Source organism: Mustelus asterias, chromosome 13 (assembly GCF_964213995.1).
Source record: "Mustelus asterias chromosome 13, sMusAst1.hap1.1, whole genome shotgun sequence".
Taxonomy (NCBI): domain Eukaryota; kingdom Metazoa; phylum Chordata; class Chondrichthyes; order Carcharhiniformes; family Triakidae; genus Mustelus; species Mustelus asterias.
Window position 1 is genome coordinate 2,111,590 of NC_135813.1, and position 17,296 is coordinate 2,128,885.

General features: G+C 45.2%; 1 protein-coding gene across 1 annotated transcript in view; it reads left to right on the plus strand.

The window, feature by feature from the left end:
• The window catches only part of ppp1r26 (protein phosphatase 1, regulatory subunit 26), a 33,998-nt gene that overhangs the window by 7,758 nt on the left and 8,944 nt on the right, over positions 1–17,296 (plus strand). The gene's annotated exons all lie outside the window — the stretch shown is intronic.

Consider the following 17,296-nt stretch of genomic DNA (forward strand, 5'->3'; position numbering starts at 1 on the left):
CATGGCTGTTTATAAATGGTGCTTCAATTTAAAACTAGTAGCACGTGACTCAAGACCCTGAGAGGTTGGGTGTAAGAGCCTGTATGACAGATCATGCCAAGGGGCATTTGTGTGTTTGTGTGTGTGTGTGTGTTTGCATGTGTGTATGTTTGCATGTGTGTATGTTTGCATGTGTGTTGGCGTGTGTGTGTGTTTGCGTGTGCGTGTGTTTGCGTGCGTGTTTGTGTTTGCGTGCATGTGTGTTTGCGTGTGTGTTTGCGTGCATGTGTGTTTGTGTGTGTGCATTTGCGTGCGTGTGTGTTTGCGTGCGTGTTTGCATGTGTGTGTGTTTGCGTGTGCGTGTGTGTTCGCGTGCGTGTGTGTTCGCGTGCGTGTGTGTTCGCGTGCGTGTGTGTTCGCGTGCGTGTGTGTTCGCGTGCGTGTGTGTTCGCGTGCGTGTGTGTTCGCGTGCATGTGTGTTCGCGTGCATGTGTGTTTGTGTGCATGTGTGTGTGTTTGCGTGCATGTGTGTTTACGTGCGTGTGTGTTTGCGTGTGTACGTGTGTGCAACTTTGTCAATGTGTGAGTGTCAGTATGTAGATGTGTGTGGGGATCTGTGTGTGTGTCTGTGTGATTGTTTGTGTCAGTGTGTGTTGTCTATGTGTGGCTGGATTTGGAATATTGAGCCTGGAAAGTCGGACATTCCTTTTTTATGTTGCAAGCATATGTGTGAGCGGCGAACACTCCCAGGTCAGGTTCAGCATATGCAGACACAGACTAAAGGTCCATCTCCTCCCAACAATGTGCCTTAATCCCCCAAGCAGTCCTTGCCCCACTCCACACAAGGACAATATCTTCCCATTCTGGCCGCCATTTATAGATTTCTGAGATTGCCTATTCTTGTGCCAGATTGTGGGCAGGCAGCACCTGGAATTTATCTGACTTGCAGCCTAATAATCTGGACCTGAATCGATGGGCAAGATGTTATGGCCTCACTTGGACGAGATCGTAAAATCCTGCCCAAGTCCAATGGAGATTTCCGTTCTGGGAAGCTCGCCTGCCCCAGAATCGGACGGGCAAGACGGTAAAGTCTCAGCCTCTGTCTCCAAGCTGAAAGGGAGTGCTGCCAATTGCTTTCTACTCTGATTCTCCAAGTGGATAGCAATAAGATTGAGGTATACATTATGGATCATGCACTCTAACCCTGTTAATGGCAGAACCCTATAGGTTCTGATCATTTTTATTCCAATTACCATCTGTTATATTGGACATGTTTTTTTTAAAAATAATTTAATCTGCAGCAGAGAGCTGTGAGGTTGGGTCTCCTTTACAGTCAATCACTCAGCAACGTCAGCGTTGACGAGCAGGGGAGTCGTTTCATTTGAAAAAAGCAGGGACCACAAATTAACATTGACCTCGGAGACAATTGACATTTGGTCCACTGCAAGAACCCACATTAGCACAAGCACAGTCTCTGTGGAGAAGTCAAGAATTGTCTTTTAAAAGTTACTAATAGGCAGCTGAGAAGCACTTTTGAAACCAAAACAGAATCCTCTTTATGTCCTCAGTTTTCACTGACTTAATGAATCTCGGGCAAGGATGGGCAGGGGTGGGGGTGGGGGGAGCGGAGGGGTCACTGCAGTTTTCCTCAGGGAAGTGGGGGGGGGGGGGGGGACACATCTGAACTGTGTTCAGTGATGCACATGCTGGTATCGGCTGAGGGTAGGATTGGCTTGGCTGTGATGCCTTCCATAGTCAAACAGCTCGCTGTTGCTCACTGTGCAAAATCGGTATTTTAAGGGTAACTAACGCATGTGGAAAAGTACTTCAGAAATGGGGGGGGGGAAGAGAAGTAAAACAAATTTTAATTTTGTATAAAATGAAGTTTGGCTCCTGATTCAGAGTATATATACATAGGCAAACAAGCACTGGAAACAATTCTCTGCCTTTTCTTTGGATTTTATATTGAAATGTAAAATCTGTACAGATGGTTCATACTCTAAGAGTATAGGATGGCATTGAATTTAATGAGAGTTTTCTTAATTCCTTTGCTCCTTATGTACGTGAAGTCTGCCATATTTTATTCTACTAAATCCCAATAAACAATCCAGAATTGGGTTTAAATGTGTGGGTTCCAGATCTCCCCTCTAATTATATACATTCTGTCACAGTGTTGTCACTAGGATTTCGGTAAGTAAAAATAACAAATAATAATTGCATTAAGAAAATACCTTCCTATGTCAGACTGTGTGAAAGTGCTTTCACAGTAGATTCTGTAAAGTGCGTAGACTGGCCTGAGACAAGTTTGTGCCGTGCTGTGTCTATCCAGATGGTAGAAAGGAACACAGCAGTTCTACTCTGATTGAGTCTAGAGAAAGTATTTTGACTGTTGCAGAAAATAGATTTTTTTTGTCAAATCTTTTCATCTTGCACTTGTCAGGACAATTTGCAAGAAAACCAAATGTTAAGGGAACAACCATTTACACTGTATGACAAGAGTGCTGATTGGTTGGCAAGTGGACTCTGATTTGTAGAGGTGTTGCCATGGAGAAAGCACCAGTTGATGGTGACTGACAGTTAACTGCCAAACATTGTTTGCAATTTAAGACAGGCAGTTTAACTCTGGTTGATCAAGGCTTTGTCCTGAGGAATGAATCAGCGAACGGCTGTTACTTACTTTGTTTAGTTGAAACAGGTGCATTGTGCGTACATGTTCTTTCTGTCTGCAAAGAAAAGGGCCCTTTGTGTTAATATATGTAGCTTCCAGTAACACATTTGCGTCACACTGCAAGTCCAGCTGACAATCTTAAACTAATTGTCAGCATAATTCCTAGCACACTGAGGATTATTTAGCAATTGTTGTCCAATCACAGAATCAGATCTAATGTTGAACACTGCGTTTGGAGTTTTATAAGCAGCGGCTGGTTGGGTATGGTCTGTACCTTGCCCATTACGAACAGCGGCTGGTTGGGTATGGTCTGTACCTTGCCCATTACGAACAGCGGCTGGTTGGGTATGGTCTGTACCTTGCCCATTACGAACAGCGGCTGGTTGGGTATGGTCTGTACCTTGCCCATTACGAACAGCGGCTGGTTGGGTATGGTCTGTACCTTGCCCATTACGAACAGCGGCTGGTTGGGTATGGTCTGTACCTTGCCCATTACGAACAGCGGCTGGTTGGGTATGGTCTGTACCTTGCCCATTACGAACAGCGGCTGGTTGGGTATGGTCTGTACCTTGCCCATTACGAACAGCGGCTGGTTGGGTATGGTCTGTACCTTGCCCATTACGAACAGCGGCTGGTTGGGTATGGTCTGTACCTTGCCCATTACGAACAGCGGCTGGTTGGGTATGGTCTGTACCTTGCCCATTATGAACAGCGGCTGGTTGGGTATGGTCTGTACCTTGCCCATTACAAACAGTGGCTGGGACATGCCTTTTGATACGATCCACCAGTCACTGGGATGGACGGCCTACATACCTAACATCACACTGGCACCGAAATTCATAAACCACATTGCTCATTTGTGTGATAGGCGGAATGTCTTTTTGGCTTGACAGCAACACCCTATTAGTGGAGAATTCCACTCATGTTGCTACTGCATAGTAGCAGTATGAAACAGCTATCTGCACCTGTTGCTCAAATGCTTGAACTACCTTGCCCTTCTGAGGGTAGTCTGAGGTGCATGGGACACTTCCCGGGGCCAAAAGTGACAACCTTTTGCCCATTTATGAATTTGCACAATAGATAGCACAGAATGATCTGATCAGGGTAGCCGTTATTCAGTCGTGTGCTTTTGATGTGCCAATTTCAGCATCAAGCTTGCATGGTGATCAAATGACTCGGGTCCTATTTACGAGGTTGCTGATAAGAACAATATTATAGCGTGTGGAACTTTAGGAATCTCAACGCGTATATTGACCAGTGAAAGTAGGTTTCTGGTAGAGAATGCCTTGGCAGATTTCTCAACTAGTACGTCAAGGAAAGGGAGTTCATTTGACTGTTCCATTTAAAAGGTGAATTTGAGTGCAGGATGCAGCCCATTGAGACATGTAAGGAAATGATTACATGCAGCTGCAGATTGATGCTTGGCAGTTAACTGTCAGTCACCATCAACTAGTGCATTCTCCATGGCGACGCCTCCATCAATAAGAGTTCACTTGCCAACCAATCGGCACTCTTTTCTCGTATAGTATAAATTATTTTTCCCTTTACATTTGGTATTCTTGTGAATTGTCCTGATGAGTGCAAGACAAAAAGCTTCAACAAAAAGGGTTTTTTTTTTCAGCAATATTCAGGTTCTGTCCTACCAGAAAGTATTTTGTGGTTTACGTTCCAGGTAGTGATTTTCAAACTTCACTTTGTGAAATAACTCCATGGAAAATACATCTAGGGAGCCTTCCCCAGCCCCGCTCCTCTCCCCCCTCCACGTGCTCAGAAATAGCATCCCATCCCCGAACTCTTTGACCAAACTTGTAATAGAGGGTGACAACTACACCTTGCAAGATAGTGCTATCATTTTCCATTATTAGTGCGCAGCAACATAAGTGAGTGAACAAATGCAGAGAGGTACAGAGTTGTGGTGACAGATAGATGGAAAGACTGATAGAGATGTGATAAACTCATACACGTCCGGGGCCCCCCTATCTCACTGATCCAGAGAGTCCACTCTGATGACCTTTGGATGAAATGCAGATGGTTGTAGTACAGTTACTGATGGTGGAGATGAAGAACTCTGTTATATGAACCGTCCAGCAATGCTAGTGTTTTATTGCTTTAAGTGGGATTGTCTTCCCCTTCATTGATCACTCTGATTAAATCTGATGACAGCACTGATGCAGCAAATTCTTTAGCATCACAATTGTTCTTATCTTCAGTTTTAAAATCATTCTATTCCTTTTAGTGTTTATGTTGCCAAATAGCTTTGTTGTTGTGTGAAATTACCTTGTGATGTTGAAATAGCTCCTCCGTTTTTGCCTGAGGGGTATATTGATGCACATACTTTTTAACAAATTTGTGAAAATTATTTAAATTATACAGTTCCATATCTTCATGGCATTTATCTAATAAATAGCACAGACCGGGTTTGTGATGTTGGTTGTTTTTTGTCAATGATGCTCATGGGAACAGATCTCTCTGTCGCACCACCCCACTTCCCCCTCATTGTACCTCTCACTCTCTCCCTCTCTGCTGCCTTGCTGCCTCTGTGAAGGTGTGTGAAGATTTCCTCTCTGTTCTGTCTCGCGTACTTATCATAATCATCGTGCGGGATCTTGAGCCCACTCTCACCGGCGAGATCGCAACTCGTTCACGCCCACTGAACCTGATTTAAATACATTTTAATATGATTAACATGACCCCCCCCACCACCCCACCTGATATTATCTCCCGCCATATGCGCGGTTTACAACAGGTTCACCTAGACATGAACCTGTCCTGGGGATTCCCCCACGGACATAAAGGTGAGTATAGTCCTCGGGGAGAGCGGCATGGCCTGGCAATGACCCCTAGGCACAGATTGCCACTGCCAGGACCCTGGTTGGAGCCTCATGGGTTGGTGGGGGGCGGGGAGGATTCATTTGTATGTGGTGATGGCCAGGAGCAGATGTGGGAGCTGGGGAAACCAGCGATGGCCGTCTTGGATGGTGGGGGGTGCCGGCATTGACCGTTGTGGGAGGGAAAAGAAGTTTCAATTTCTATTGGTGGGTGAGTAGGAGTCTCTGAGGTCTCCACAGTGGGCTGGGGGAGAGGATCATTCAATTATTCATGTTTTGATCGAGACGCCCTTTAACATGGAGCCCCAATCTCAGTGCAGCTGGCTTTTTTTTGCCAGTGTGTTGGGACCCACCCCTCCTGCATGACATTGTGAAACTTGCCCAGCTGTTTTTCTTGATGGTGTGCGATAAGACCTGGAGAGAAAACCGACCTGTCTCTGAAGAGAAACACGCCTTTTTTCTCACCGGAACCAACACTACCAAATTCAGGAAAGATCACCCCCACAGTGTGCAAAATACATATTTCCCCTTCTCTTTAACAACCTGCATTGCAACAGGTTCCACGTTGAGCTCAGAATCCAGTTGAGAGTGCAAGACTGCAACTAAGGCCCAGTCCTATATCTGATGTATATACTGCTGTGAGCTTGTGATATCTGAGGAACTTCCTGTGTATTTAGTTAGTGGGTGTTGGACTGCAGCAACGCCATCCAGTCAGCAGAGAAAGAATGACCCCTGTAGAAATAATAACTTTAAAAAATAAATTCAAACTTCTAGTGAGTGACTGAAGGATCACACAATAAGGTTTCAAGTTTTAAGACTTTTACTCCCAACACACAAACTAAAACAACATTAAACATTATTTCATCAGGCAACATATACTCTAACCTACAGAAGAGACCCCACTTTTAACAATTAAAGCAACCAAAATTCTCCTTCCACGATAATACTTTACTCTCTCCCTTAAATGGACACTTGTTTCTCCAGGAATCAATCTAAGATGATTCTTAGCTACCAATTCTTTCCAGTCGGAAAATTTATGATCTCTGAACTGAATTTCACAGTGCGGGACGATGTGGTTAACAACACAGTAAGAAGTCTCACAACACCAGGTTAAAGTCCAACAGGTTTATTTGGTGGCACGAGCTTTCAGAGCGCCGCTCCTTCATTAGGTGATTGCCTGATGAAGGAGCTCCACAGCTCTCTCTCTCTCTCCCTTTCTATCTCTCTCAGATTCTTGCAGACTGACCTGTCTGTGAGATTCAGGGATATTTTTAGTAAAACCAGTAATCTGATTCTACAATGAATTCCTATGGACTGTTCCCCTTTCAAAGCCCATCTCCATGACAACATGAATTACATGGGCCTTTTATTAAGGTAGAAATGCTAATTAATTATCCTCTAGACCACCCCCCACCCCCCCCCCCCCCAATTCATTTTACCTTGGAATTAGCAGGTTTAAAATATGACTGTAAAATCTAACATTCCTAACATCTCCCTGGGATTTGAAGAATGGCAGCTTATCAACTGTCAGCACATCTGCTGTGGTCATTGCTTACAGGTGTGAGTATCTCACTTTTTTCCCAGTAAGGCAACCTGGGCCCCACCCCCTTTAGTGTTTTACAACCAAACCACCCAGCTTTCTTGTCAGCGGAATTCAGGACCAGTTACATGACCCCTTCATTTCACCTTAAAGACAGTTCCAAAACAAAACAATCTTATAAGTTTAAGTATAATGTCACAAATAGGCTTACATTAACACTGCAATAAAGTTACTGTGAAAATCCCCTAGTTGCCACACTCCGACACCTGTTCGGGTACACTGAGGGAGAATTTTAGTAAGGAGTCTAACAACACCAGGTTAAAGTCCAACAGGTTTATTTGGTAGCAAACGCCACTAGCTTTCGGAGCACTGCTCCTTCGTCAGATGGAGTGGAAATCTACTCTCAAACAGGGCACAGAGACACAAAATCAAGTTACAGAATACTGATTAGAATGCAAATCTCTACAGCCAACCAGGTCTTAAAGATACAGACAATGTGAGTGGAGGGAGCATTAAGCACAGGTTAAAGAGATGTGTATTGTCTCCAGACAGGACAGCCAGTGAGATTCTGCAAGTCCAGGAGGCAAGCTGTGGGGGTTACTGATAGTGTGACATAAACTCAACATCCCGGTTTAGGCCGTCCTCATGTGTGCGGAACTTGGCTATCAGTTTCTGCTCAGCAACTCTGCGTTGTCGTGTGTCGTGAAGGCCGCCTTGGAGAACGCTTACCTGAAGATCCAAGGCTGAATGCCCGTGACTGCTGAAGTGCTCCCCCACAGGAAGAGAACAATCTTGCCTGGTGATTGTCGAGCGGTGTTCATTCATCCGTTGTCTTAGCTTTATGTCACACTATCAGTAACCCCCACAGCTTGCCTCCTGGGAAGCTTTTCCCCAGGTCGGTGGTGACGTTCACGAGGGTTCATAGGTTCAAGGTGAAGGGGGGGAGGTTTAACACAGATATCAGACGGACATATTTTACACAGAGGGTGGTGGGGGCCTGGAATGCGCTGCCAGGCAAGGTGGTGGAGGCGGACACACTGGGAACGTTTAAGACTTATCTAGACAGCCATATGAACGGAGTGGGAATGGAGGGATACAAAAGAATGGTCTAGTTTGGACCAGGGAGCGGCGCGGGCTTGGAGGGCCGAAGGGCCTGTTCCTGTGCTGTATTGTTCTTTGTTCTTTGACTTGTAGAATCTCACTGGCTGTCCTGTCTGGAGACAATACACATCTCTTTAACCTGTGCTTAATGCTCCCTCCACTCACATTGTCTGTATCTTTAAGACCTGGTTGGCTGTAGAGATTTGCATTCTAATCAGTATTCTGTAACTTGATTTTGTGTCTCTGTGCCCTGTTTGAGAGTAGATTTCCACTCCATCTGACGAAGGAGCAGCGCTCCGAAAGCTAGTGGCGTTTGCTACCAAATAAACCTGTTGGACTTTAACCTGGTGTTGTTAGACTCCTTACTGTGTTTACCCCAGTCCAACGCCGGCATTTCGACATCATGAGAATTTTAGCACAGCCAATGCACCTAACCAGCACATCTTTGGACTGCGATGAAACCGGAGCACCCGGAGGAAACACACGCAGACACGGGAGAACGTGCAGACTCCGTACAGACAGGACCCAAGCCGGGAATCGAACCCCGGTCCGTGGGGCTGTGAGGCAGCAGTGCTAACCGCTGTGCCACCGTGCCACCCTCACATTTCTAACAAAAGTACCAAAGATAAATGGGATAGTGTATTTTAAAATACTGTTCCTGTTTTTGCTGGGGTATCCTCCCCTGTCTTAACTGCCAGCTGTCCTAATGCCCAATGTCTCTTGCTATCTGTTTCTCCTTTACCGAATTCCAAACCAGAAAGGAGAAGCAAAGCCTGAGTGGAATTTCACCCTGCTGATGGAGGTGTGATGGCGAAACATAAGCTGATGAGGCCATGCCCACTCTTATGTCAGACATATAAGTATTATTGTACCTACCAGAGATCATGCTGTCCTAATTTGCTACATAAAGACATGGGCTGGGATTCTCCGATGTCATAGTCCCGCCCACTGCCACTGAGAATGGCAAATTTGGAACTGCAGCAGGATTGGAGAATCCCAGTTGCGGGCAAGGTTGGAGAATTCTGGCCATCATCTGGTATGGTACTGAGTCTTACAGAACAGAGTCTGTTCCTGCTGTGTGAACAGGAGCTAATTACAGGTCAGACATTAACGTTTCTGTTCTCGTGACAGGTTCACGACTTGCCTCTGTTTAATATCCACATTTCATTACAGTGCCCAGAAAATCCCAACAACAAATGGACCTCTGATTGAGGGTTTGCTTTTTGTCTTTATAAACTGTGAGGTTTGCAAATCAGATAAACATCGTAACCCCTGATTGCTGGATTTGGTGCCCTCTTCATGTTGCACAGTTTGTGAATATAATTCGATTGTTGTGATGGACAACACATCGATTGTTGACCAGGCTTTACTGTGGACAAAGCCACAACCTGCATAGATCTAACATCATTTGGGCACCTTCTGCTGCGGTGCTGAAATTGCGGATAGTCTTTGTTACCATGACGGTGAGGGTTCATCTCAGCAAGTGAACTTATAACCTGCAGTCTCACACATATAGAAATAGACAAGTCGCCCACGTCAGAGCTGCGAATAGCGGCAGCAGATTCATGTTGCTTGTGTTTCTGTTGAACTGCATTGCTGACACTGGACCCGACTTTGGCATTGATAATGAGGTAGAAATAAGATTAAACTAATAACCTGGAGGTGCTTTTGCTGCACCTCAGTGGAAGCGAATGTTTGCAAGCTAATTGTGCTGCAGGCTGACATATTTTCTGCTCCAAACCCCCATCCCTGTGACATAATATTTGAACTATCGGCATGTACTGGAATCCACCCCCAGTCCCACTAACAACCAATCAGCCACCAGTGTGAGGACAGGAATCAGCAGCACCCCTGCTATCAATCCCCTTCCCCTCTCCAAAGAACCGCCTTTACCCATCCAAATTAACACAGTCAAAAAGCTGAAACATGGAACGCCCTTCGCCTGCATGGCTTAACTATTGAATGGAACCCCTCATTGGGTCACTAGGGGAGATCTGAGCAGGGAAGGCATTGAAGAAAACTATTGTCCCCAAAGAGTTTAGTGTTTTAAACTATTCGAGCAATTTCCTGACCCCGAATTATGTTTTGCTGCAATTTCCCTTCACTAGTGCTTTAAAAAAAATACTTGAAGAGTCTTTGACACTGCACTTTGCATTTGCAGGCCTGACTGAGCTAACGTGTGTCACGATTGGATTCCACAGTAGGGTGCAAGACCAGATCATGCCCACTCTCTCCGATTGGTCAGGAAAGCTTGTAACAAGATGCTAACATTATGGCTGAGTTAAAGAGTAAACTGTGCTCCATGAACTTCCTGACCCGCTACTGGCCTCCACCACTGTCCTACACCTCACAAGTACTTTGTTAGCTGTAAAGCATTTTGGGACATCTTGAAGCCTTGTAAGATGCTATAGAGATGCAAATTCTTGTTCCTTTCTTTGCCCTGGCATTATGCTATCCATATGATTTCATTGTCATGTTTATTTAATTATCGCAAAAAGTCTCTCATAAAGTTTATCTATTAGTGTCACAAGTAGGCTTACATTACCACTGCAATTAAATTACTGTGAAAATCCCCTAGTCACCACACTCCGGCGCTTGTTCAGGTACACCGAGGGAGAATTTAGCATGGCCAATGCACCTAACCTGCACGTCCTTCAAACTGTAGGAGGAAACCGGAGTACCCGGAGGAAACCCACATAGACATGGGGAGAATGTGCAAACTCCACACAGACAGTGACCCAAGCCAGGAATCGAACGTGGGTGTCTGGCATGGTGAGGCAGCAGTGCTAACCACTGTTTAACCGTGCAGTACAAGGAAGTGTAGCCTAGTGATTATATTATTGAGCTAGTAATCCAGAGGCCTGGATTCATGATCTGAAAACATGAGTTTAAATCCCACTATGGCAGCTGGGGAATTAAATTCAATAAACTTGGGGGGAAATTGCTAGGATGGTGACCATGAAACTACCAGATTGTCATAAAAACCCATCTGGTTCACTCATGTCCCTTAGTGATAACAATCTGCAATCCTTACCTGGGGTCTGGCCTACGTGTAACTCCCTGATCCACAGCAGTGTGGTTACATAGAAACATAGAAAAACTACAGCACAAAACAGGCCCTCCGGCCCCTCAAATTGTGCCGAACATATCCCTACCTTTTAGGCCTACCTATAACCCTCCATCCTATTAAGTCCCATGTACTCATCCAGGAGTCTCTTAAAAGACCCGATTGAGTTTGCCTCCACCACCATTGACGGCAGCCGATTCCACTCGCCCACCACCCTCTGTGTGAAAAACTTCCCCCGAACATTTCTCCTGTACCTACCCCCCGGCACCTTAAACCTGTGTCCTCTCGTAGCAGCCATTTCCACCCTGGGAAAAAGCATCTGAGAGTCCACCCGATCTATGCCTCTCAACATCTTATATACCTCCATTAGGTCTCCTCTCATCCTATGTCTCTCCAAGGAGAAAAGACCGAGCTCCCTCAGCCTATCCTCATAAGGCATGCCACTCAATCCAGGCAACATCCTTGTAAATCGCCTCTGCACCCTTTCAATCTTTTCCACATCCTTCCTGTAATGAGGCGACCAGAACTGAGCACAGTACTCCAAGTGGGGTCTGACGAGGGTCTTATATAGCTGCATCATTATCCCCGGACTCCTAAACTCAATCCCTCGAACAGCCCCTGAAAAGGCCTAGCAAGTCACAAAAAGACTCAATACTGAATGCTGCTTTCTAATTTCTTCTCGTGACAATGGATCATAGCCCCGAATTACATACAGAAGTATTGAACTTTTAAATAAGACATGCGCTTTTTTAAAAAAGGACACACAAGCAAGAGGCTGAGACTGCAAAGTAACCACTTGTTGGAATTTCTGTGAATTATACTTAGTCCCAAGAGAGACAACGGAATGCCACACCCTTTTTCAGACAGACATTCCAAAGGAAGAGATGCAATGCAAACTGAACTGTAATCTCCTGTGGAGATAATGGAAGCTGATTACCATCTCAGCAGAAACTATTTCCTGTGAGTTACTTCCCAGACATGTTTGTGTTTTCCCCTTTCAGGAATACATAAGAAAAGGGGTTAAAAACCAACTGCAATTCTGTGCTCTGTGCTAGTCTGGCATTCTAGTTCCACTGTACTAGTGTGTGCTGTAATGGTCACAGCTGAAGAATATTCACCAAACATGCCTACTTTGGCAGATAAAGTTGCTCACTCTCTCTGATTGCTGGAGGCAAGTCAGCAAAGCAACAACCAAAAGGATAAATCTTTGCAGCTAATATCTTCTCCAAATCAACTATTCAATTGTCGAAATCAATGGAATCATCCAACTTGATGGTTGCAACGTTTCACCATCATTTCCAGAAGGAACTTAATAAAGTGCCACATCAACGGTTATTGCAGAAAATAATAATTCATGATATGAGGGTAACATATTGCCAAAGGGGATTGAAGATTGGCTGTCTAACAGGATGTGGAGATGCCGACGTTGGACTGGGGTAAGCACAGCCTTCAGGAGAACAGTGACCACGACACCACACAACCCTGCCACAGCAACCTCTGCAAGACGTGCCGGATCATCGACACGGATGCCATCATCTCATGTGAGAACACCATCCATCAGGTACACGGTACATACTCTTGCCACTCGGCCAACGTTGTCTACCTGATACGCTGCAGGAAAGGATGTCCCGAGGCATGATACATTGGGGAGACGCTACGACAACGGATGAATGAACACCGCTCGACAATCACCAGGCAGGAGTGTTCTCTTCCTGTTGGGGAACACTTCAGCAGTCATGGGCATTCAGCCTCTGATCTTCGGGTAAGTGTTCTCCAAGGCGGCCTCCACGACAACACAGAATCGCTGAGCAGAAACTGATAGCCAAGTTCCGCACACATGAAGACGGCCTCCAACCGGGATCTTGGATTCATGTCACACTATCTGTAACCCCCACAACTTGCCTGGGCTTGCAAAATCTCACTAACTGTCCTGGCTGGAGACAATACACATCTCTTTAACCTGTGCTTAACCCTCGCTCCACTCACATTGTCTGTACCTTTAAGACTTGATTACCTGTAAAGACTCGCATTCCAACTCTTACTGTGTCTAACAGGAAACAGAGGGTAGGCATAAATGGGTCTTTTTCTGATTGAAAAGAGGCAAGGAGTGGTGTGCCACAGAGATCAATACTAGGAAGTCAACTGTTTACAATTTATATAAATGACTGGGATGAAGGGATGGTTGTTAAATTTGCTGATGACACAAAGGTAGGTAGGAAAGTAATTTGAGAAGAGGACATACTTAGGCTGCAAAAAGATATAGATAGTTTAAATGAGTGGGCAAAGATCCAGCAAATGGAGTACAATGCATGCAAATGTGAAATACAGTAGGTGCGATCTGGCCCTTCACACCGGCAGGATTTTCTGGTGCCACTGATGGCACAACCCTGCCAGGTTTTTCCGAGCAGCATGGAGTTGAACCAATGGGAAATCTCTTTGATAGTGACAGGACCAGAAGATCCAGCCAATGGAACGCCACCTCTCACTGCTGAGAAAACGCCGCAGGGCAGCCAGAGAATCCTGCCCTCCATTTTGGCAAGAAGAATAAAAGAAAAGCTTCTTATCTAAATGGGGAGAGATTGCAGAGCTGTGAGGTTCATAAAGATCTGGGTGGTCATAGTGCATGAATCGCAAAAGGCTAGTATAGAGGTACAGCAAGTAATTAGGAAAGCTAATAGAATGTTATTGTTTATTGCAAGGGGAATTGAATACAAAGGAGGGAGGTTATACTTCAGTTATACAGAACACTGGTGAGACTCCATCTGTAGTGCTATATACAGTATCTCAACCTTTCCTGAGGTGTGGCGATCCTCAGCTTAAATCACCACCAGTCAGCTCTCCCCCTCAAAGGGGAGAGCAGTCTATGGTCATCTGGGACTATAATTTTATCTTATTGGTCATCTTAATTAAGAAAGAATATAAACATGCTGGAAGCAGTTCAGGCAAGGTTTGCCAGACTAATTCCAGGAATGGGAGGGTTGTCTTATGAGGAAAGGTTGGACAGGTTAGGCTTGTATCTGCTGGAGTTCAGAAGAGTAAGAGGTGACTTGATTGAAACTTATAAAATCCTAAGGGGTATTGACAGGGTGGATGTGGAGAGAATGTTTCCTCTTGTGAGAGAATCTAAAACTGGGGGTCACAGTTTAAAAATAAAGGGTTCTGCATTTAAAACAGAAAGGAGGTGCAATTTGTCCTGTTAGAGGATCGTGAGTCTCTGGACCTCTTCCTGAAAAGGAAGCAGAGACTTTGAATATTTTTAAGTCAGAGGTGGATTGATTCTTGGTAAGCAAGGGGGTGAAAGGAACCGTGGTTTATTAAAGAAGTTGAATCTCTTGTGAAGAGGAAGAAGGAGACTTATGTAAAGATGAGACGTGAAGGCTCAGTTAGGGCGCTTGAGAGTTACAAGTTAGCCAGGAAGGACCTAAAGAGAGAGCTAAGAAGAGCCAGGAAGGGACATGAGAAGTCTTTGGCACGTAGGATCAAGGAAAACCCCAAAGCTTTCTATAGGTATGTCAGGAATAAAAGAATGACTAGGGTAAGATCAGGGCCAGTCAAGGACAATAGTGGGAAGTTGTGCGTGGAGTCCAAAGAGATAGGAGAGGCGCTAAATTAATATTTTTCGTCAGTATTCACACAGGAAAAAGACAATGTTGTTGAGAATACTGAGATACAGGCTATTAGACTAGACGGGATTGAGGTTCATAAGGAGGAGGTGTTAGCAATTCTGGAAAGTGTGAAAATAGATAAGTCCCCTGGGCCGGATGGGATTTATCCTAGGATTCTCTGGGAGGCTAAGGAGGAGATTGCAGAGCCTTTGGCTTTGATCTTTATGTCGTCATTGTCTACAGGAATAGTGCCAGAAGACTGGAGGATAGCAAATGTTGTCCCCTTGTTCATGGATGGATTCCTGATCGGTAAGGGAATCAATGGCCTCTTTCTGCACTGTAGGGTTCTATGATTCTAAGGGTTATGGGGATCAGACGGGTAAGTGGTACTGATCCACGTCAGATCAGCCATGATCTTATTGAATGGCGGGGCAGGCTCGAGGGGCTAGATGGCCTACTCCTGCTCCTATTTCTTATGTTCTTATGTTCAAGAAGGGGAGTAGAGACAACCCTGGTAATTATAGACCAGTGAGCCTTACTTCTGTTGTGGGCAAAGTTTTGGAAAGGATTATAAGAGATAGGATTTATAATCATCTCGAAAGGAATAATTTGATTAGGGATAGTCAATACGGTTTTGTGAAGGGTAGGTCGTGCCTCACAAACCTTATTGAGTTCTTTGAGAAGGTGACCAAAGAGGTGGATAAGGGTAAAGCAGTTGATGTGGTGTATATGGATTTCAGTAAAGCGTTTGGTAAGGTTCCCCACGGTAGGCTATTGCAGAAAATACAGAGGCATGGGATTGATGGTGATTTAGCGGTTTGGATCAGAAATTGGCTAGCTGTAAGAACAGTAAGAAGTCTCACAACACCAGGTTAAAGTCCAACAGGTTTATTTGGTAGCAAATACCATAAGCTTTCGGAGGAATGCTCCTTCGTCAGATGGAGTGGTCTCTGTTCTCAAACAGGGCACAGACACAGAAATCAAATTACAGAATACTGATTAGAATGCAAATCTCTACAGCCAGCCAGGTCTTAAATGCACAGACAATGTGGGTGGAGGGAGCATTCAACACAGGTTAAAGAGATGTGTATTGTCTCCAGACAGTACAGCTTGTGAAATTGTGCAAGTCCAGGAGTCAAGCTGTGGGGGTTACTGATAATGTGACATAAATCCAACATCCCGGTTTAGACCGTCCTCATGTGTGCGAAACTTGGCTATCAGTTTCTGCTCAGTGACTCTGCGCTGTCGTGTGTCGTGAAGGCCGCCTTGGAGAACGCTTACCTGAAGATCCAAGGCTGAATGCCCGTGACTGCTGAAGTGCTCCCCCACAGGAAGAGAACAGTCTTGCCTGGTGATTGTCGAGCGGAGCTCCGAAAGCTTATGGTATTTGCTACCAAATAAACCTGTTGGACTTTAACCTGGTGTTGTGAGACTTCTTACTGTGCTTACCCCAGTCCAACGCCGGCATCTCCACATCATAGCTGTAAGAAGACAGAGGGTGGTGGTTGATGGGAAATATTCATCCTGGAGTTCAGTTACTAGTGGTGTACCGCAAGGATCTGTTTTGGGGCCACTGCTGTTTGTCATTTTTATAAATGACCTGGATGAGGGCGTAGAAGGATGGGTTAGTAAATTTGCGGATGACACTAAAGTCGGTGGAGTTGTGGACAGTGCGGAAGGATGTTGCAGGTTACAGAGGGACATAGATAAGCTGCAGAACTGGGCTGAGAGGTGGCAAATGGAGTTTAATGCGGAAAAGTGTGAGGTGATTCACTTTGGAAGGAGTAACAGGAATACAGAGTACTGGGCTAATGGTAAGATACTTGGTAGTGTGGATGAGCAGAGAGATCTCGGTGTCCATGTGCATAGATCCCTGAAAGTTGGCACCCAGGTTGATAGGGTTGTTAAGAAGGCGTACGGTGTGTTAGCTTTTATTGGTAGAGGGATTGAGTTTCGGAGCCATGAGGTCATGTTGCAGCTGTACAAAACTCTGGTGCGGCCGCACTTAGACTATTGCATACAGTTCTGGTCGCCGCATTACAGGAAGGATGTAGAAGCATTGGAAAGGGTGCAGAGGAGATTTACCAGGATGTTGCCTGGTATGGTGGGAAGGTCTTATGAGGAAAGGCTGAGGGACTTGAGGCTGTTTTCGTTAGAGAGAAGAAGGTTAAGAGGTGACTTAATAGAGGCATATAAGATGATCAGAGGATTAGATAGGGTGGATAGTGAGAGCCTTTTTCCTCGGATGGTGATGGCTAACACGAGGGGACATAGCTTTAAATTGAGGGGTGATAGATATAGGACAGATGTTAGAGGTAGGTTCTTTACTCAGAGAGTGGTGAGGGCGTGGAATGCCCTGCCTGCAACAGTAGTGGACTCGTCAACATTAAGGGCATTTAAATGGTCAATGGATAAACATATGGATGATATTGGAATAGCGTAGATTAGATGGGCTTTAGATTGGTTTCACAGGTCGGCGCAACATCGAGGGCCGAAGGGCCTGTACTG